Source organism: Phascolarctos cinereus, unplaced genomic scaffold (genome assembly GCF_003287225.1).
Source record: "Phascolarctos cinereus isolate Bilbo 61053 unplaced genomic scaffold, phaCin_HiC Scaffold_5;HRSCAF=322, whole genome shotgun sequence".
NCBI classification, from domain to species: Eukaryota; Metazoa; Chordata; class Mammalia; order Diprotodontia; family Phascolarctidae; genus Phascolarctos; species Phascolarctos cinereus.
The window spans coordinates 274891573-274915339 of NW_027555958.1; the positions used below are offsets into that span (position 1 = coordinate 274891573).

At 38.8% G+C, this 23767-nt stretch overlaps 1 protein-coding gene and 1 non-coding gene across 4 annotated transcripts in view; one reads left to right on the top strand and one right to left on the bottom strand.

Annotated features, from left to right (window-relative positions):
• PITPNC1 (phosphatidylinositol transfer protein cytoplasmic 1) overlaps window positions 1-23767 on the bottom strand; it is a 360189-nt gene that overhangs the window by 243041 nt on the left and 93381 nt on the right. The gene's annotated exons all lie outside the window — the stretch shown is intronic.
• On the top strand, window positions 13555-13659 carry LOC144458057 (U6 spliceosomal RNA). Its single transcript, XR_013487610.1, has one exon. It is a non-coding gene; the product is annotated as a U6 spliceosomal RNA (small nuclear RNA).

Consider the following 23767-nt stretch of genomic DNA (forward strand, 5'->3'; position numbering starts at 1 on the left):
TAAAGAGCTAAAAGAAGAAAGCTACAAAACCCAAACATCAAAACCTCTTCTCTGGGTTTCCTTTCCTATCTCTCCCCCACCTCTGGATGCTTCTCCAACTCTAACACCAAATGAAGAATTTTCCCCAGACTAATTGACACCCCCCTAGACAAGGTCCTTCTCTTTCCTTGTGGACAGATGCTATTTGCATACTGACATATTGCAAATCTAGTCACCCAGGTAACGGGGCTTCAGTTAGCAACTGCAAATTGAAGGTCAGCTTGATTCCTTCTAAAATTAGAAGTCAGAGAAAACTGATTTTTAACTGTTTGAAGTAGAGTGCTTGGTTTGTAAATAAATTCCATTTTTATAATGAAGTTTTAGTTAGATACTTTAATACTATGCAATGAAGGCAAAGTGAAGTACTTCAGTGTGCCAGTAAGATTGGGTTTTACATATTGACATGTTCCCCATCCCAACTGCTGTTTCTATTAATAGTATCACCATTCTACCATATTAGAAACCTTGGAATTATCTATAAAATGACAGAGTTAGGCTAGATGGTCTCCGGAGTTAACCAGCTCTAACATTCTAAGAATTTACCAAAAGAGATACTAGTGAGGCACATCTGCATCTTCCTGGAAAAAGTGTTTAGGTACCACAGAGTAAGGACGGAGGAAACATACAACCGGGGATTTCCAGGGTTAGGCACTGGTTCAAATTAAAATGTTATTACTTCAAATGGAGGCAACAAAATGGTAGCTACGGTGTAAGAAACACTGAATAAGAAGATTCAGAAAAGCACAGGAAGATATATGAACTGACACTGAGTGAAACACACAGAACCAGGAAAAATTTATAAACAGTCACTTCAATGATGAAAACGTAAGGAAAAAAAGGATCTGAATGCTATATAATTATGAAGACTACATTTATCTCCAGAGAAAGGATGAGAAGAAACAACTCCCTTCTTTGCAAAGGTTGTATACACTGTCATACTCAGTTGAATTTTGCTAAAGTGACCTTATCTTTTAACTAGTTCTTTTATTATAAGGATGGATCTTGGAGTAAGAGAGGGAAAAGAATTGGATACCAAAACAAAAAACAAACAAAAAAAACCCCGAACACAAAAATTAAACATTTTAAAAAATTGTTTTTAAGTATTATTATTACTGACCTCTCTGCAGATAGACATTTCCAGAATTTTCACTTGTTCCATTTTATTTTTCACTATCCCTCTCCCCCTGTAAGTCCATGAAAGGGAAAAAAGCCTCATAACTCAACCTTGACTAAATCTGTTAGGAAAGCCCAAGAAGCTATATTGATGACCAGGGAAACAGAGGCTCCTTACCTGGGTACTAACAATTAAAATTAAGTAGGTAGGCAGAAAAGTGGAAACAGCAAGGGGATTAGAATCAGGAAGACCTGAGTACAAACTGCTTCAGACTCTTACTAGCAGTGTTATACTAAGAAAGTTTGTGCCTCAGTTTCCTCACCTGTAAAATGCAGATTATAACAGTACCTACATCATAGAGTTGATGTGAAGATCAAATATATTATGGAAATTGTGAAAACAGAATGGTTAATGACTTTACTAACCACCTTGATCTGTTGAGCTTCCTTACTAAGCAGAGACCAGATTAACCTGGGAATCAGAATCAGCCAGTGAGGAGGCAAACTGAACATCCTTCAAGACATACCTGAGATCCTTGCAAATTTGCTTGCCGAACATGGAAATCCCTGCAAACTATTATAACAAAATGATTATTAATAACCACCTGGGGAGGGTCAGAGTTTCCCCTCCCCCCCTTTCCTAAGTCCTGACTATGCTGAGCTTTTCTTGAGAAGGACATTACTGATAATGAGACTGCACTGACTCTCCTTATCCTGGTCAAACACCACCCAAGCTTTCAAGGAATTTAATCTAAAGTGGCCAAGTAGGGAAGTCCATAGCTTCTGCTCAAGCTTGGGTGGAGGCAGATTCTTTTGCTTAGATAGCTCAGGACTGGGAACGGTCTTGTTTAGAGATATTTTCTCTATCCAGGAGTGAAAGGATGAAGGAGTAACAGCAGCTCTTGCTAAAAGGGCATATAAACTGTGCAGCCTAACCCCAAAGGAAGCTCAGTTACAACTGCAGCTCCCATGCATTCATATGCATGCCTGTCCAATTTGAGAGAATAAACACAAATACAGCCTAATTCTGTTTGTCTTTCTTAGACTACACTCAGGAGGTTTACAATATATAAAGTGCTTTGCAAGCCTTAAAGCTCTCTATTAATGATAGGTATAACTATTATTAAAATTAGACTTTTATGCTTTTCTACAATTCCTTCCTGAAAGCACAGGTAGACACAAGCTGCAGCAGCTCAGCCCTCTAGAACTCTTAAGAGCTCCAGCCAGAATCTAAAGAGAATTAAACAAATAAAATACGTAATTCAATTCTGGAATGCTGCACTTCAATGACTGACCTGCTTTTTTGAATCTCTAAAGAAATCACCCAGATCTAGGAGAAAGCAGCCAGATGGCTTGGGTTTGTGAATTGTGAACACAGCTGATGAATTAAACATAGCATGCAAGTTTGTAACTTTCATAAGAAAAAAAAGTTTTTTTTTTCTGGTGTGCTGTTTGAAAAATATTACAGAGTAATATTTTCTAGAGCTGGAAAGGATCTCAGAGGCTATATAATTCAAATACCCTCCCCCCACTTTACAAATGAGGAAACTGAGAGGCCCATGGTGGTTAAGTGAAATGCCCAATGTTGTAAATACAGGAGGCAATACTTAAACCTCGTTTCTCTGACTCAAAAATCAGTGCCCTTTCCACTACATCACCTAACAACATATAAAAATCTGTCTGGCTTCCTATATTTGACTAATTTTGTGCTATAACGCAGCTGGCAAAGGCTTTTTTAAATGAATTAAATTCTATTTAAGTGAAATTTTTAAAAACATAACAAAAAACCCCCATTTATAAGAAAGGGGTGGTGGGGGATCAAGGAAGGGGAAGTGGGGAACAGGGAAGATGGACTGAACTTATGCTCAGACAAAATGGGTTTAAGTTCTAGGAAACTGTTTCCTCATCTACAACAGAGACTGATCATATTTAATAGGAATATTAATATATTAAGTGTCAGAATAATATTTTGCACACAGTAGATGCCAATGAAATATTTGGTGAATTTAATTATTTGCTTAGGCTTCTTTACAAAAACTCCAGTCCCTTAATATCTGTAAAATTATGTAGTTCAGGATTCTTAACCTGGGATCGATAAGCTTGGGTATAAAAAATTCTAATAATGGTATTTCAATAATTGGTTTCCTTTGTAATTTTATGGATAAAAAAAAAGTTATTCTGACAAGGTGTCCCTAAGCTTACAGGCATCATCAAATTGTCGAGGGGGTCCATGACACAAGCAAAAAGGAAGCAACAAGGTTAAGAGCCCCTGATGTAGTCGATATCCTTGATGACTCCAGCAGCATGCATGAGTATTAGAAATCTGTCATCAAGACAATAGAGATCTCCTCCACATTAGGGCCAGATTCTCATGCATCAGTGTATACAATCATTTTGAAGAACTAAATAGCAGTGGTCATGCAAAATCCCAGGGTATGATTAATCCTTGCATTCCAGAACTTAACACTGTGTGGAGAAACCCCATAACTGCTCTCTTTTATTTATACATGTTTAATATAGGGAATGGAAAATTAGGGAGGGAGGAGGCTATTCTCAAAGAAGTCTCTAGGGGAAAAAAAAAACCCTAACACCAACAGTAATTTTTTTTTAAAGATGAAAATCATAACTGCTGACCTCACTGGTGCTAATTGGCAAATAAATGTCTCACTTGTCCACTAACCACTGACTCTAGCCGCAATTCACTTCATTCCCCGGACATCTCATCAGCTGCCATATCATAATCCTATTCTGAAAATCATAATCTAATCAACTATGTCATGGAAAGGTTGTGCCAGTATGCCAATATGCTCCCCATCTCTGTGACTTTCCAAACCAAAATATTTCTCCCTTACCATCAACTCCCCACAAGTGCTATCTCCTCCATTAGACTAGACTATCAGTCCCTTCACAGCCAGAACTGTCTTCACTTTTACATTTGTATTCTAATTACTTAGCTTATAACATAGTAAACACTCAATCAATGTTTCTTCATCCATTCATTTATTCATTAAATATATATTCATTCGCCCTCACACATTCACAAAAACTCAGCTATGGGGAGTGGGAGGAGGGGCTGAGGGAGGAGAGAGAAGAAAGAGGAGGGGAGAAAAAAGTGAAGAAAAGGAGGCAGGGGGCAGCTAGGCAGCACCAGCCCTGGAGTCAGGAGGACCTGAGTTCAACTGTGACTCAAGACACTTGACACTTACCAGCTGTATGACCCTCGGCACGTCACTTAATCCTGACTGCCTAGCAAAAAAAAAAGGAGAAGAAGAAGGGGGGGCGCAGAGGAAGGTAAGGGAAAAACCAAGGAGTATTACCTATTGAGGTCACTACTAAAATAAGAAAATGCTTCAGAGGAAATGGTTTCAAATCCTTCTTCTACCACTTAATACTTTCAACACCTTAGCAAAATCGTTTAACATCTGTGGGCCTCAGTTTCCTCATCTTTAAAAATAAGAGGTTGCAACAGATGACTTCAGAGGTCACCTTCCAGCTCTAAATCTATGTTTATTCTTATTATCTGAGTTACTGACTGAAACACAACTGTAACAACTGTGGCAGGTCTCCACTTTAGTTAATTTTTCAAACAGTAATTAAATTTCTTAATGGAGAGGTCTGGTATTTCTTCTTTATCCTCCAGGGTGGCTCTAAGAACAAATCTGAATCTGAAGACTCACTCCTTTCCACAGTTCTTAGTTTCACATATAGTCTTGAAGAGAATGAAATCTAAGGAAAGGCTCAGAATTGTGATTTTCCTAGGAAAAGAAGAGAGTCTCAGTCTATAAACAGGGCTGTACATGGGCCTGACCAGGTTGCTTTTGCAAACCCAATGCCTGCTGCATCACATGACCTGAGAAATTTAGTTAAATAAGAAAGTGCTTCAGAGGAAGTGGTTTCAAAATCCTCATTCTACCACTTGCTACTTGTATGACCTTAGCAAAATCATTTGACATCCACAAGAGTTAAGTCTGGAAGGGACATTGGATCACAGAGCTCACAGATGAAGAAAAGAAAGCCCAAGGAAAAAGTGACTTTTCTCAAGTGACGCAAGTAAATAGTCAACCAGCTGACCTGGGATTCAAATCCAGGTATCTGGAGGCCTAATTCAATATTCTTTACACTACTCCACTTGCCTGAGATATAACTGTTTTTAAAATTCTCTTGTACTCCAGAAATCACAAGCTCATACAAAGATTTTAAGCTGAAAGAAACCTCAAAGGTCCTATTCTGGTTCAAGTCACTCATTGTATAGATGAGGAAAGGTTCAGAGAATTTAAGTGATTTGTCCAAGCTCACACAGGTAGAAAGTGGCCAGGCCAACATTTGAACACAGCCCTCTGATAACAAATTCTGTATTCTTTCCACGATATTCCATTGCTTTCCATTTCATTAAAATTATATCTGGGAACTCTCTCAGCTGCTAAAGTTTTGTTGTTTCTTTGTTTTTCTGGGGGGAAAGAGACAAAGGCAAGAGAAGGGGAAAATTAGGGAACCTGAGGCCCCATTGTGCCATTCCAAGCCCCTAAGCAGTAGAAACATGTTTTTTGTTTTGTTTTGGTTTGCTGAAATGTGTTTTTAAAGTCTTCCTTCTGAAAGTAAAATGGCTTTCTATGGGAGGTAGTAGTGTGCTGGAGTCAGGAAAACCTAGGCTCAGATCCAGCCTCAAACAGCTGTGTGACCCTGGGAAAACCACTTATCCTCTCTTGGATTTCCCCATCTCTAAAGTGGAGATAATAACAGCATCTACCCTCACAGGGTTGTTGTGAGGATCAAAGTAGGAAGTCCTTTGCAAACCTTAAAGCACTAAAAAGGTTAACAATTATTATTCCTATAAAGCAGTCTCTTCTTTAGGAATTTTTCAATCACCTCTTTATAGCCTTTAAGCTGAGCTAGTATGTGACTTCTCTATCTCCCTACACATATGGTTTTAATTCCTGGAATAAGAAGGTAATTATTGTCCTCTTATACCTCTTTGGCTACTTCAGACAAGACCTATGTTGTTCTGCATAATAAATTATGTTTCCAATGCCCATGCTATTATTAGGTTTGATCTTCACAATAACCCTGTGAAGATATTACTATCTGTGAAGGCGGTGAAGGTATTATTATCCCTATTTAAAAGATGAGGGAATAAGTTGGAAGGAAAGAAGAAAGGAAGGAAGAAAGGAAGGAGAACCAGAATCAAAGGGATGCCTGTCAGTGTAGGACTGCCTGAACACACTGTGGTATACGAATTCGATGGAATATAACTGAACCATAAGAAATAACAAGAGAGATGATTTCAAAGGACCTAGGCTAGTATAAACTGAGGCAGTGTGAAATGAGAAAAAAATTATACAAAGAAAACAACAATGAAAGAAAACCATTAAGAACTCTGATCAATGCAGTGACCAACCCATGTATCCAGAAGACCTATTCATCATATTACCAACCTCCTGAAAGAGAGATAATAGACTCAAGAAACAGAGGGTGTATATTTTTGGGCATGGCCATTGTATGAATTAATATTGCTCGCCTAGTTATTTATTAGAAGCTTTTCCTTTCTCTGAGTTTTCTAGTGGGCACTAAAGGGGGAAAAGTGGGTTAGCACCTTCTTTTTCTATTATAAACTATAGTGGTTGACATCAATTGTGTATAATCAATCTTCTGTGAACCATGGCATAAAACTGAAGAATAATGGGATTGGTTAGGCAATTCCTAAAAAGTTAGGGTGTGAACTTAGGGGGAAAGATATTCTATATTACATTAGTAATACTAGATAAAATCATAGCTAGAGGCTAAACACTGGGGACACAGGTGCAAGGCACAGCCAAACATGCTACTGATATAAGCTGTTTATAATTCCTTCTGGTGTCATTAATTCAATGTGGGGCTTTTAAAGTCAGCACTGCATTAAACTTGGCTGATGCTGTAGAGATCAGTCTAATTAGTTTAGGGGAAGTCATAGTGAGTTCACACCACAAAGGTACATTTACTACTCAGAAGATTAAGACAGGGGAGGAAATCATAGGGAAGCTCCTATACTCATGGTGGCTTGAGGGGCTTCTTCCTTATGCATAAAATGATATAAATCACTTTTTTCCTTGTAATGAATGAGTATAGTCAAGCAAAACCAATTGCTTAATTAGCCATGTCCAAAAAATATATATCTCTATTTGTACACTAAGTCTATCACTTCATCATGAGTTCTTTGGAATAAAGGTTGCTTATTCTGTTGATCAGAGCTCCTAAATCTTTCAAAGATAGTGCAGCAAATAGAGCAGTAGGCCTGGAGTCCTGAATATCTGAGTTCAAAACCTTGCTAGCTGTGTGGTCCTAGGCAAATCACTTAACCTCCACCTGTTTCAGTTTCCTTATATGGGAGTAATAATACCACCTAACTCACAGGGTTGTTGTGAGGATCAAATGAGATAATTCAATTGTGAAGCACTTAGCACAGTGTCTGTTACATAGTGTCAAGATATTAGGAAACACTCTGTTTTCCACAGTTAAGGCCCAGAAAGCAAGCTATGCCCTGAGATTGGCATAACAACAATCCTTTGCTCTCACTCTCTGTATGATCTTAGCCATAGCAAAATCCCAGAATTGTTTCACGTAATTATTGTATTGCTTTGACCAGCACCAGGTGTTCTCTGAGCTTGGACAAGCTCCTGCTGAATCCATGTTCTGGTCATGACGTCCTGGTATGAATCAGACTTGTCACACTGTTGCTGTCACCCCTCATTGTCAGGGCTACAGCTCACTGCATGGCCACAGGTATAAGTATGGAGATCTGTCAACATTAAAGCAGGTCCTCCAGGGCAGGGCTCCAGCACATGTGGCCTTGCAGGGCAAGCTGTTTTCCCAGACTTTAAAATTAAACTTCTGTTTTCCTGACTCTCCTGTCTTTAGCCTGCTCTGTTCAGCTCCCGCCACTCACAGGTTAGAGGTCAGTTCTGCTCCAGTTGACAATAGCAGACAGTATATAAAAGTCTGCTATTATTATTATTAGCTATTATGTTTAAAGGCCTTATTATGCAGATTATTCTCCTGCTTCTGCTCATCTCACTTTACATCAGGCTGATAAAATTCTTTGGGATTTCCATCCATAGAGTTCGAAGCCTAGGGAGTTAGTCCTATGTGTTTGTGATTAGGAAACACAGGTATCAGGCACAGACCTGTTCTCGTTGTCAGTCTTTGGATAGTGGGAGAAAATTGAGACTCCAACCTGTCTTTCTCACAAGGAATCTACTTGTGATAATTATTGGCCAGAGACTGTACTAGCCACATTAAAACAAGTTAGAAGAAGGCTTTACCTCAGGTATCAGAGCTTCAAGTCAAGAAAGTCAACCTTGACACAATGTGAGTTTACAGATAATTAGCCTTAGGGATTTAACTGTTTTACTAAGAACCTATAATTAGATATAGCAAACCAAGAATGAAATTAAAGCATATAGGGAATGAAAAGGTTTGGAGTTTTTTTTTTTCTATAAGTTAATTCCTTCACTATTTCTATCTCTGAAGTATTAACTGACTTTGGGTTATCACAAGTTGAAGGCATTTGTTATTGTTGTTTTTCAAATAAAGGGAATTATTTTTAAAATTTGCTCTCTGCCAATACAAATTTTACAACAAAGCTTCTTGTCCTCTGCAGAGCAAGAATTACAACTGGCATCATTCCAAGAATGTTCTCCACACCTTCGAGAAACATTTTGCTTTCAGATCTCAGTTCCCATCTGCTGGTGTGAACACACACACACACACACACACACACTCTCTCTCTCTCTCTCTCTCTCTCTCTATCTTATATAACATCTTTTTTATTTTTTTTTTAAGGATAAGAAAAGCTTTAACTGGAGGTAGAGAAAGAAGAATTGTACCGTAAATTTACACGGAATCATAGAATCTCAAAGATGAAAGGGATCTCAGGAATTATCTAGTCCAACTTAAACTCATCACTGAGTCTCCACTTGGAACACCTCTAGTGACAGGGAACTCATTAGCATTCCAAGAAGCCTATCCCACTTTGGGACAGCTCCAGTTGGCAGGAAGTTTTCCATGAATCAAGATAAAAGACGGCCACCTACAATTTTCACACTGCCTCCTAATTCTGTCCTCTAGGGCCAGGCAGAACAAACCTAACATATCTTCTAAGTGATAGATAGCTTCTCCAGCCCATTCAGTCTATGAAACTTCTGAATGATATTGTTCTTCTGCATAACACATTTTTATGATCCCCTTAATTATGTTCATTAGTTGTTTATTTTATATATATACACACACACACACACACACACACACATATATATTTCATTCCTAATCATCCACAAAAGCACTTTTCTGACTTTTCAAAGAAACTCTGGGAGACAGTCTGTAAAATAGAATGAAGATTGTTACAAGACACTAGCTGTGTAACCCTGGGCAAGTCACTTAATCCTGTTTGCCTCAGTTTCCTCATCAGTAACATGAGTTGGAGAAGGAAATGGAAAACCACTCCAAGAAAACCCCAAATGGGGTCATGAAGTGTCAGACACAACTGAAAAACAACTGAACAACAAAAAAGGTAAAATCAAATTCATTCATTTCTTAATCACTATTTGTGGGGTACTATGCTAAGCACTGAGGACATAAAGAAAAACAAACAGAAAAATGTCCCTGCTCTCAAGGATTTTAAAATCTAATGGGGGAGACAATACACAAATAATTAGGTACAAACAAGACAGAGAAAGAATAAATCAGAATTAATATTAGATGGAAGGAACTAGCATTAAAGTAAATAATTTGGTTCCTTGATATGGTGATGTAATTCTACCTTTAGAAAAGGTGAGGTTCCTGCTATATTGGCAGCACTAATCAATAGTCAATAAATATTTGATGCTTGATATAACAGCATAAACAGTCTACATTTCTCTATATATTTATTTTGTATGACAGACTGTCAGAGAAACAGAAACTCCAAGTTCTTAAGATTATTTTTTTTTTGGTGGGAGGCCACGTTCAAAGTTTAATAGTTAAGGAGGTAGCATGGAAAAAGTATTGGACTTCAAATGAGAAAACCAGAGTCTACCTTCAGCTCTGACACTTATAGGTGGTTTAAAAAATCACTTCATTTTTCTGTGCACCAATTTCCTAATCTGTAAAATGGAAACAATAACATTTGTACTCACAGGATTGTTGTGTTGAACAATGCATGCAATGTGCCTTCTGAACTAAAAAAAAGTACAATACTGAACCAATTATAATTAATAATAAAATAAAATAGAAACACGAATCACTGGAATTCAATAAAAATGCCTAATTAAGATTCTGTCAACTAGAAATGTCAGCAGTTGCCCAAAATAATGTTCTTTCTTTTCTTAAACAGAATTTATATTGATTAATACATGTAAATGCAAAGGGCTGAATCACATCTAAATATGTCTGTACTACAGGTATACTGCCTTCTCGTCACTGGTTAAAAGACCACAATTAAACAGCCATTGAAAATTCACAGTACAACCAGGCTCAGAGGCTACACACCTGTAATTCTACCTACCCAGGAGGCTTAAGCTAGTGGATCTTCTGAGCTTGAGAATTCTAAGCTACACTGGGCTACGCTCATGGGGTGTCTGCTGCAAGTCTGACATGAATATGGTCAGCTCCCTCAAACAGCCTAGGTAGAAGACAGAGCAGATCAAAGTTCAGTAGTCGGAATTAGGCTGTGAGTATTTCCAGCCTAGATGAAATGGAAGAGGAGAAAGGGAGGAAAGAAAGTGGGAAGGAGAGGAAGAGTAAAGAATGAAGGAAGAAGGACCGAAGGAAAGAAGGAAAGTTATAAATTCAATCCTTCCAGCTTCATTGGGGAAAAAAACTCTGCCAATGGTCACAGCTTCTGCAATGGACTCTAAACCTGGCCAACCATCTTGCAAAGACATGACTTTGGTCACTAGAGACATGAAGCAACATAATATGGGTAGTTTGGCATGAACACGTCAGAAGTGCTGAAAGTGAATCAATAGTGTTATCTTAGACAGCAAGCACAAACTCAGTTTCTAAATCAGAAAGTAAGATAAACCTAACGAGAGAGAAAGGTCCAAGGGTATTAAGAATACAGCAGAGTGTCCATAGATGCTGATATTAACAAGAATAGTGATAATTAACTCAGACACCATCTATTACAATACATACTTTTTGCAGACTATTTGGCTGCAAGCATTGAGACCAAATCTTAATGCAGAAATTCAAAAGGATAAGAGAGAGAAAAAAAGGCCAGTTCTGTGAAAAGAAAAATAACTCACACAAGAACGATACAAGAACAATAACTCACACCTGTCACATCTTTGGAAGATGCTAAAGCAGAGGACTGATAATTTACTCAGGTGATTTTCTTACTAAGACAACTGTACTCTCATAAAATTTGTTTTATTATAAAACAAATCCATTTCATTTGCAAAAACATCAGGAATAATAACAGTATCCTTTCAATCAGCAATCCCCATCTATATTGGATTTAACCATTAAATCTTAAATAACAACAGTAGCTGACATTCAAACAAGTACTTTTCTCCTAAAAAATCATGTGAGGATAAGCAGCATAAGTATGATCACCTATCTTATTTTCATTCCCTCCCTCTTAGGAGAAACTGACTTCAATTTCAATCAGGAAACATTTATTAAGTGCTTATGTATCAAGTTGCATAGGGGAAAGAACTCCAGACTTCCAGTTGGGAGACATGGATTCCTATCTTGGTTTCAATATTTCTTTGGTTGAATGACTCTAGGCCAGTCACTGATTCACTCTGGGCCACAATTTACTCATCTGTAAAATTGGAATAAATAATACTTATGCTAACTACCTTACAGAATTGTCAGGTATACACGTGGAACATGCTCAAGTTCTCTAAAAATAAGTTATTCTCATGACCCCTTGTTTGTCAAATCCAAAGGACTTGTCTCAATCCTAAACCTTCTTGACCTCTTTATAACATCTGACAGTATCATGGATACTTTCCCATATGGGAGCTTTTGTGACATTGCCTGAATGACTTCTCAATATCCCTTGCTAGGACCTATATTCTTCTATATTCTTTCTATGCACTAACTGTGGGTATACTCCCTGGGCTCTATCCTAGGCTTACTTCATTTTACTATCTCATTTGGACATCTCATGCGCTCCCATGAGTTTAAGATGTTCAAATCTCAAGGGCAGCTAGGTGGCACAGTGGATAGAGCACCGGCCCTGAAGTCAGGAGGACCTGAGTTCAAATTCGGCCTCAGACTAAACACTTGACACTTACTAGCTGTGTGACCCTGGGCAAGTCACTTAACCTCAACTGCCTAACAAAAAAAACAAACAAACCAAAAAAAGATGTTCAGATCTCTATCTTCAGCCCTGGTCTTTCTTCTGAGCTTCAGTCCCCCATTACCAAATGTCTTTTAGATACTTCCAACTGGATTTCCCCCATAGGAAAGACAAATTCAACATGTTCAAAACAAAATTAAATATCTCCCCAAACCCACCCCTTTCTCAAATTCCCCATTTTTGTCAAAGGCACCATTATCCATCCAATCACCCAGTTTACACCTTCAGAATCATCCTCGATAATTCCCACTTCCTCATCTCACCTATCCAATCAGCTGCGAAGTCTTATCGATTCTACCTCCACAATACCTCTCCTATCTCTCCCCTTCTCTCCAGTGATGGGCAAACACCCAAGTTCAGATCATCATTACATATTCTCTGGACTATTGCAGCTGCATCATAGCTAGTCTCCCTGATTCAAGTCTCTCCCCTCTCCTATCCATCCTTTATATGACTCCCAAAGAAATATTTTTGAGGCACAGAGCTATGTCACTCCCTTGTTCAATAACCTCCTAAGTACCTCTCTATTACCTCCAGAATCAAATAACAACTCCTATTTTGGGCATTTAAAGCCCTTCATAACTTAGCTCCCGATCTTTCTAGAATCATTACAAATTACTTCCCTTCTTGCACTCTGTAATCCAGCCAAACCAGACATCTTCGTATCCCTCGTTTACAACATTCCATAGCCTTTTCATGCGCCTATACCCTATGCTTGGAATGCACTCTATCCTCATTTCCGTCTCTTAAAAGTCCATTTCCTTCAAGGCTCTGCTCAAGGACTACCTCCTATTTGAGGCCTGTCCTAATCTCAATTTTCTGGCACTCCCCAAATTCACTTTGTCTATGTTATTTCCATTGGTTCCCAACCCCAACAGAATATAAACTCCTAGAGGTCAGGGACTTTTCTATCTTGCAGTATCTTAGCACAATACCTTGCACCTAGCCCATGCTTAGTAAATGCCTACTAGATAAATGAATTTACAGGCAGGCTTCACAAAGCGGTCCTCCGACTCTAAATCCAGCATTCTTTCCATTTCACCACACTGCCCAAAAGTTCCTTTTTTAAAAGTCCAGATCTTGCGCTTGCTTCGGCAGCACATATTCTAAAAACGGAATACCACAGAGAAGATTAGCATGGGCCCTGGCAGGGAAGACATGCAAATTCATGAAGGTCCCATATTAACACCAACAAAAAAAAAAGGTCCAAATCTGCTGATGTGCTTAAGATGGCTTGATTTACAAAAGAATCAGCTTACATCAAACTTTTCAGGAATACGCATACTGCAAAGAAAACAAAACAAAAACAGAAAGATGCCAGTTTATGACCCATAACTAAAACAAGTATCTTCTGAAATGTCACTAGAAATATAAAAAGCTTCTGTTAGACTCTTTATTATCTCCCTATCCTAAACATATCCCTACTCATGTGTACAGAAACTATGTAGCCACTTAGGATTCATTCTTTTCTTTTCTGATTCCCTCTAACCAAAGTGAAGAAACTGTTTTTAAAAACAATTTATGGCCCACAGAAAAATCAAAGGACTTATAAGTCCTCAATATCCTCAGACCATCCTAGTGAATGAAAGTGGGGATTTGGAATGTGCTCCACTTCTGGTGTCTTCAGCTTCGGACTGCAGAGATTATGACCAGATGATCCAGAGTGTGTTTTCTGAAATGAACTGTGCAATCCTGACTCAGGCCAGCTCCCTTTTCGGGCAGACCTCATGGCTGTTTAGTCATTATCAGTCATGTCCAACTCTTCATGTCCTCTTCTAGGGTTTTCTTGGCAAAGATACTGGAATGGTTTACCATTTTCTTCTCCAGATCATTTTACAGATGAAGAACTGAGGCAAACAGGGATAAGTGACTTGCCCAGGGTCACACCACTAGTAAGTATCTGAGGACAAATTTGAACTCAGGTCTTCCTGACTCGAAGCCCAGCACTTTATCGACCATACTACCTAGCTGTCCTCTGGTAGACTGTTAACATCACCCAAATTCTCCTATGTCCTAGAGGATCCTGAGAAGTATCCTAGGCTCTTTTTCTGGTGTGAAGAACACAGTTGTAATTTGGGCTGTAGGCATTTAGCTGTTACTCATTGGTTATTCTCTTCTTACATTCTTGTGCATTTCCATTCCAAAACTTTTGATGGTAAACTATCCACCCCCACAACCCCAAACTCAAGAAGAGATATGGAAAAGGAGAAGGAAATAAAGGAAGAAAAAAGGTCCTGAAACTCTAGACCTCCACAAACTACTGACCCCCTTTACTCATTCTCTATCTCTTTTTTTATTTTTTTATTTTTTTTTTTTTGCTTTTTGGTGAGGCAATTGAAGTGACTTAAAGTCACACATCTAGTAAGTGTCTGAGGCCAGATTTAAACTCATGTCCTTCTGACTCCAAGGCCAGAGCTCTATCCACTGTGCCACCTAGCTGCCCCTAGCCGCTATCTCTTTAGATTCTGCTGAAAACTCCAAACACTCTGCTTATAATACTGAATAGTACTTTATCCCAGACTTAGCCTCTCTCCCAGCCTGGATCCCAGACTCAGTCATCTGCCTCCAGGCCATCTCCTGCTCTCCTATACCTGGGAATAAATAGTTCGGAGAAGAGACACAGGCCACCTTCCTCAGCTTCTTCTGTACCCTCAGTCCTGCAGAAAATTTTCCCTCTCGCCAAAAACACATAGCCCCATTCCCTCCCATTGCGTTCATTAACTATGGCAAAATATACTGAATACGTATTTGTAGAAACCTGAGCTAAGCATTGGAAATACAGAGATGCATAAAACACAGCCCTGCCCATCAAGGTCTTATAATTTTGTTGTTAAAATAAAGCATACACCAAAAAACATACATTAAAAAATAAGGCAGTGTAAGGTAAAGATGACTAAATAGTATGAATGACTAAATTACCATGGTGGGTTAAGTTTAAGTTTAAAATAAGAAAACCTGGATTTGGAGATGAGATTTGCTACTTATAACTTGTATGATTTCAGGCAGTTCCTTTAATAACTTTTCTGGGCCTCAGTTTATTCATTTGTACAATGAAGAAGGGAATATTAGATGACTTCTAAGGTCCCTTCCAGCTCTAAACCTATCATTCCATGGCCATCTGGTCCATTCCCTTTGTTTCTCTGATGAGAAAACAGACCCACAGGGGTTAAGTGTTTTGACAAAGTTTACAAGTAATTGATCTGAGGTAAGAATTTAAGTCCCCAGATTCTTAGAACAGTATTCTTTCCACTAGATGTGCTGCCTCCATTTAAAACAAAAAGAAATTTCCTTTTATCCATACCTACAGAATTTGGGTCTTATTCATAGGCTGGAGGTTATCTTCCAACACAGACAGTTTTAAACTATATTGTGGCAAAGAACTAGAAATTGGGGGATGACTATCAACTGAGGAATGGCTGAACACACTGTACATGACTGTGATAGAATACTATTGTACTGTAAGAAATGAGGAGCTTGATGATCTTAGAAAAACATGGATAGACTTGCACAAAATAATGAAGAGCAAAACAAGCAAAACCAAGAAAATGCTGTACACAGTAACAGTAATAATGTTTCAGTGACAACTCTGAGTGACAAAGTCATTTTGACTACTGTAAAATATTCAGATTAGCTACAAAAGACATATAAAGGAAGATGCTGATAAACAGAAGTATATATAGGACGGTTTTACACACACACACACACACACGTGTCTAATGGTAGCCATGGGGGGAGGAAAAAAAAAAGAAATTTACATGATAACTTCATGATATATTTAAAAGGAATAGCAAGTTGTACATAATAGATTTGCAGTTTCCATGTGCAATCATCTTTTTTTATTATACTGTTATGGAAATGCCTGTATAAATTAAAAATAAACTATTAGTTCTCAAATAACTTAACTATTAGTTCTCAAATAATTTCTTCAGCAATGACACACTTTGCAGTTTCCAGAGAAGTAGTGCCATTTTTGTTGTTGTTGAGAAATCTCTCACCCATTTTTTTTTTCCCCCTGGTAGATCCTGGCTTTAAAAAAAAAAAGTTTTGTCTTTCATCTTCCCTTCATTTCTGTGCTTTATACTTCGAGAGTAAAGAAAACCCTTAAGAAGAAAATTCAGTCATCAACTGTTCTTTCATTCTTCTTCATAATCTAAAACTTTCATCTGAGGTGCTCAGAATATGCTTTATTAGGGACACCTTGGGGAAAATGTACTTTTTTAAAAAGTGTACAGTATTTCCTGGATACTACTCTAATCTCTTCTGCTCAATCAGCTGTATTGTACTGAACCTATATATTGGATGTATGTGCATGTGTGTGTGTGTGTATGTGTGTGTGTACACATATGTATGTATATATATACGTATGTGAGGAGAGAGAGAATCACTTTATACATAGGACATGTAGATACACAAATGCACATGCATGCACATGTTCGGAATGCAGATGTGTACAGTCAGGATTAGGGTTAGAGTTACAGGCGCGTGTGCATACACATACACACACACACACACACACACACACACACACACACACACACGAAATTTTCCTCCTCTGGTCCCTTATGCCAGGGAGACAGGTGTCCTCCAAATAGTGAAACTAAGCTCTAGCCAGTCACCTAAATCTAAAGTACTGTCACTAACAATAGTGTCACAACTTTAGTCTTGGTCTAGCTAGCACCTCCAAAGGAACACGTGGTCCTGACCTAGAAAGGCACTGAAATCCTGACGTGCTGACTCATCACAAAGACTGACATTTGACAGGTCACAAAAGCTTTCTCTTTTTTAGAGTCTGTAGAGGAACCAGCATGTCAGGTGTTCCACAATGGTCAAGCCAGTTCCACCTTTTTTTAATGAGTTCAGACAGATTCCCCCCCACCTCCCAAAAAAGTAATACAGACTTGCAGTGATTATTTAAGGTCTTGAGAACATAAAGCCTCCAACTTTCTCTAAATCTGCTCAGTGGCCAAAAAAAAAAAAAAGGTTTTATGACTGATTCATGCTAAGAAATGGATAAAATACACAAGTAATGCTGAGGCTCACTTTAGTTGAAAATAACTCAAGAATTGTGTTTAACTCTAATAGGGATTTCATGTTTAAAAGACTATTATAACGGAGGTTCTTAACTTAGGGATAGGTTTCACAGGGGTCTGTGAACTTATATGGAAAAAACAATGATATCTTTGTTTTTCCCAGGATCTAAATGAAATTTAACATTTCCTTCAATCTTTTAAAAACATTGTTCTGAGGAGTCCATAGATTTCACCAGACTGCTAAAGGGGTCCATGACATAAAAAAAAAAAGATTAAGATTAAGAACCCCTATTGTATATGGAATGAACAACATTGTTTGCCTAGAACATGACATTTTGGTACTCTTTTTGCAATATGGCTAATATGGAAATATATTTTGCATGACTTCACATATATAATTGATAGATTTCTTGCCTTCTCACGGGTAGGGGAGGACCTAGAGGGAGGGAATCTGGAACTCACTTTCAAAAAAAGGGGGGGAGGGAATGCTATAAATAAATAAATGAATAAGAATTGCCATTTTTGCATCACATAGTGAAGACGAAAAGACAGCCAATAACATCACAACTTAATATTGCTACTTTCTAAAACAAAGAGGCTGCTCCATAATCAGTTACACCTATGCCAAGGGGAATGGGGAAAGAGACTTTTTTTCTTCCCTTATGTCATTCTTTCCCTTCATGAAGGGGACAATCGTTTTCTAGACATCAAAGGCTATTCTTCCATAATCCATCATTTCTGGCAAAAAAAAAAGTAACAGAAAATAGTACAGTTCTTGAATATATGAACAGAGAAATCACCAATGCAATTCTCAGAAGTTTTATGAAGTGTTCAGTGTTACATGGAAGTTCAGACACACCTTCCAACATCTATATTTTCCTCCAGTCTTATTTCCACTACACTAGTTCATGTCCCAGTCACTCTTACCTGTATTCCCCTCTCCAATCCATCCTAATCACAACTGCCAAAATAATCGTCCCACCATGTTATTCACCTTCTCTGAAATCTTTAGCATCTCCTCAGTCGCTAGAAGATAAAAATCTCAAGTTTAGCCATCTGTCTCCAACCTAACTTTTTTTTTCTTTTTTCTTTTTTGCTTTTGGCTAGGCAATGGGGTTAAGTGACTTGCCCAGAGTCACACAACTAGTAAGCGTTATATGTCTGAGGCCGGATTTGAACTCTGGTCCTCCTGAATCCAGGGCCAGTGCTCTATCCACTGTGCCACCTAGCTGCACCCAACCTAACTTTTAAGACTTATTTCACACTATTCCCTTTTAAAGGGCAGCTAGCCTGTGCAGTGGAAGTGGATACAGTGGCCAGCCTGAAGTCTTAAAAGACTCATCTTCCTGAGTTTCAGTCTAGCTACAGATACTAGCTGTGTGACCCTGGGCAAGTCACTTAACCCTGTTTGCCTCAGTTCTTCATCTGCAAAATGACCTCGACAAGGAAATGGCAAATGACTCCAGTCTCTTTGCCAAGAAAATCTCAAATAGGGTCACCAAGAGTCCAACATGACTGAACAACAACATTCCCTTTCAAAAACTCTGAGCCCCAGGCAAAATGGATCTTGAGCTTCAGCTATTTGCCTTTGTACAGGCTTGATTACCATTATGCCAGGAATGTATTTCAATTCATATCCCTGCATAATATAAAAAATCTCCCTCTTTCTTCTGAGATTTAACTCAAGTGCCCCCTTCTTTACAAAGCCTTCATTGAGGGGCGGAGCCAAGATGGCAGAGTGAAAGCAGTGACTTCTTTGAGCTCTCCCCCAAACCCCTCCAAATACTCATAAAAAATGGCTCTAAACAAATTCTGAAGCAGCAAAACCCACAAAAAGACAGAGTGAAACAAATCTCCAGCCCAAGACAACCTGGATGATTGATCTGAAAGGTGTATCGCGCCGGGCTGGGGCTGGGAGCACAGCGCAGCGCGGCATGGGAGCGCAGGCCTCAGAGGACTGAATCTCTGGCAGCTGTGGAGGTTTCCAGACTCCTCAATCCACCAATGCCAAAGACAAATTAGAAGGTCAGTGGGAAAAGTCTGTTTCTGTCGGTGATGAGAAAGGAAGGCGGGGTCTCAGCTTCATTCCCCAAGAGTGTGTGTGGGGGGGGGGCAGCTGCTTCCCGAGCTTCCGGCCCACAGACTGAAGGGAAATCCAGTGGCTGATCAGAGAGGGACTGCAGGGATCTCTTTGCCAGTGCTGAGGCTGGAATCTCTTGCCTTGCCCGTCTGGATCTGGGTCACAGTTCTGGGAGGTGGTGCTGGGGTGAGGAAGAACGCTGGCTTGGTACAGCTTGTAGTGGCTGTGGAGAGAAACCCCTCCTCACACTTACAGGACAGAAAGGAATACTTGTGGTCACAGGCCAGGAAAGGAGTAAACACCTCGCCCCTTATCATACCACCTTAGAAGAACTGAAAATTTACAGGTCCCTACAAATATCTCTGAAAACAGCTGTACAAACCCCTGAAGCTTGGGACAGTACACTCTCCACATTGGAAGTAGGCTCTTACCTTAACAAAGAGTTTAAAACTCAAGTAACTGGCCGGGATCATGAGCAAGCAGCACAAGAGTCAGACTATATTATCTTACTTTGGTGAAAAAGAAGATCTAAATATACAACCAGAACACAACAAAGTCAAAGCTCCTACATCCAAAGCCTCCAAGAAAAACATGAATCAGTCCCAGGCCTTGGAAGAGCTCAAAAGAGATTTTGAGAAGCAAGTAAGGGAAGTAGAGGAAAAACTGGGAAGAGAAATGAGAGTGATGCAAGAAAATCATGAAAAACAAGTCAACAGCTTGCTAAAGGAGACCCAAAAAAATACTGAAGAAAATAACACCTTAAAAAATAGCCTAACCCAAATGGCAAAAGAGGTCCAAAAAGCCAATGAGGAGAAAAATGCCCTAAAAAGAAAAATTGGCCAAAGGGAAAAGGAAGTCCAAAAGATTACTGAAGAAAATACTTCCTTAAAAATTAGAATAGAGCAATTGGAAGCTAGTGACTTTATGAGAAATCAAGACACAGTAAACAAATCCAAAAGAATGAAAAATTAGAAAACAATGTGAAATATCTCATTGGAAAAAAACTGACCTGGAAAATAGATCCAGGAGAGAGAATTTAAAAATTATTGGACTATCTGAAAGCCATGATCAAAAAAAGAGCCTACACATCATCTTTCAAGAAATTATCAAGGAAAACTGCCCTGATATATTAGAACCAGAGGGCAAAATAGAAATTGAAAGAACCACATCTCCTCCTGAAAGAGATCCCCAAAGGATAACTCCTAGGAATATTGTAGCCAAATTCCAGAGTTCCCAGGTCAAGGAGAAAATATTACAAGCTGCCAGAAGGAAACAATTCAAGTACTGTGGAAACACAATCAGGATAACACAAGATTTAGCAGCTTCTACATTAAAGGACTGCAGGGCATGGAATATAATATTCCGGAGGGCAAAGGAGTTAGGATTACAACCAAGAATCACCTATCCAGCAAAACTGAGTATAATCCTTCAGGAGAAAAAAAATGGTCATTCAGTGAAATAGAAGACTTTCAAGCATTCTTGATGAAAAGACCAGAGCTGAACAGAAAATTTGACTTTCAAATACAGGACTCAAGTGGAACATGATGAGGTAAACAGGAAAGAGAATTTACCTCATCAAGAGACTTATTAAGATTGAACTGTTTACATTCCTGCATGGAAAGATGATGTATATGTGGATAGATAGAGGGCACAGGGTGAGTTGAAGATTAAGGGGTCATATCTGGAGAATAAAATTAAGGGATGAGAGAGGGTTATACTTAGAGAAGAAGAAAGGGAGAAGTAGAATGGGGTAAATTATCTCACAAAAAAAAAAAAACAGAAAAGTCTCCTACAGTGGAGGGGAAATGGGGGAAGGTGAGAGGGAATGAGTGAATCTTATTCTCATAGGATTTGGCTTAAGGAGGGAATAACATACACATTCAATTGGGTATGGAAATCTGTCTTACCCTACAGGAAAATAGGGGGAGAAGGGGACAAGAGAGCAGGGAGATGATAGAGAGGAGGGCAGATTGGGAAAGGGAGTAATCAGAAGTAAATACTTCTGAGGAGGGACAGGGTCAAAAGAAAGAATAGAATAAAGGGGAGGGCAGGATAGGATTAAGGGAAATAGAGTTAGTTTTTCACAACATGTCTACTATGGACGTGTTTTGCATAACTGCACATGTACAATTTGAGTTGCTTGCCTTTTCAATGAGGGTGGGTGGGGAGGGAGGAAGAGAGAAAATTTGAAACTTAAAGTTTTTAAAACATATATTTTTTAAAAAATGTTTTCACATGCTACTGGGAAATAAGAAATACAGGAAATGGGGTACAGAAGTCTATCCTACCCTACAGGAAAAAAGAAAGGGAAGGGAATAAGAGAAGGGGGGAGAGAAAGAAAAGAGGACAGACTAGGGGAAGGGATATTCAGAATGCATGCCATCTTGGGATGGGAGGAGGGGGGAGATGGGGTATAAATTTGGAATTCAAAAACTTGTGGGAGTGAATGTTGAAAGCTAAAAATAAATAAATTTGTATTAAAAAAAAAGCCTTCACTGACCATCACCATCCCTCTTCTAAGCTGAGAATCTCTCCATTTCCTCAAAGTTCCTTAGAACACTTTGTTGGGATCTCTCCTTTACCTCCATCACACTGTCCATCTTGCATAATATTCCTTTGTATCATCCCTGTTAAATTACATCTAACCCAATCCAATAAACATTTATTAAACTTTTTCTATATCCAACCAATCCATATGCACCTAATAAAACACCTAATATGCCAGGCTTTGTGCCAAACCCTGGCATAGACAAAAAATGAAGCAAGCAGTCCCTGCCCTCCTGGAGCTTCCATATATATATATATATATATATATATATATATATATATATATGTAAATTTACAGATACAGAACATATACAACATAAATATAACATTAGGAGGGTGAAAGAGCATGAAAAGCTGAGGGAATCAGGAAAAACTTCATAAAAAAGTCACACTGGGGCTGAGTCTTGAAGGAAAAGAGGGATTCCAAGAGATAGAAGGGAGAAAGGAAGACAATTTGGGCTGAAATGACCGAAGAAAGATCCTCATGTATGAGGGACAATAAGTTGGCCAACACAATTGTACTATCTGGAAAGGTAGAGACAGGCCAGGTTACGAAAAGATTTAAACGTCAAACAAAGGAGTTTCTTTTTAGAAATTCAGCTCTAAATCCTCCCCCCAACCCCCCTTCTCCCTTCGGAAATTAAAAAAAAAAACCAACCCATTACAAACATGTATAGTCAAGCAAAACTAATGGCCACAGCAGCCATGTCAATATGTATGCATGTATGTATGTGTGTATATATGTATATATAAAAAATAGGGACAGCTAGGTGGCACAGTGGATAGAGCACTGGCCCTGGAGTCAGGAGGACCTGAGTTCAAATCCAGCCTCAGACTAAACACTTGACACTAGATGTGTGACCCTGGGCAAGTCACTTAACCCCAACTGCCTAAAAATTTAAAAAAAAAAGTAAAATAATTATATCTCTCTATATATGTGTATATGTATATGTACACATACACACACATCACACACATTAACACAGACAGCTGCCAAATGTCTTGAGAACATAAAGTCCCAGACGTTCTCCAAATCTACTTAGTGGCCAAAAAAAAAAGTTTACGGGCAAAATTCTTGGTTAGAAATGTACAAAGTACACAAATAAGACTGTGATTCATGTTAGTCAGAATTTACTAAACAGCAGGCTAAACCACTGTATGTACATATACACACACTCACACACTTTAATGTGCACTCTCAATTCACACCACCTCTCTATCTAAGGGTAGGTGGCATGTTTTATGATGACCCTCAGATTGTGGTTGGTCATTGTGTTAATCAGAGTTCCCAAGTCTTTCAAAGTCAAACAAAGAGGTTTTTATTTAATCCTAGAGGCCACTGAAAGCCCCTAGAGTTGGGGCAGTAGTTGGTGAAGTGGATAGAGCACCAGGCCTGGAATCGGAAGACTCCAGTTGAAACATGACCTCAGACACTACTGGCTGTGCAAGTCACTTAACCCTGTTTGCCTCAGTTTCTTCATCTGTAAAACGAGCTGGAGAAGGAAATGGCAAACCACTCCAGTATCTTCACCAAGAAAACCGCAGACCTGATGCCACTTACTACCTTTCCCTTACTCCCCCCAAAAGAAAAATGTCCCTGGAGTTTTAGTGAATAGAAGTGAGATGGTCAGACCTGTG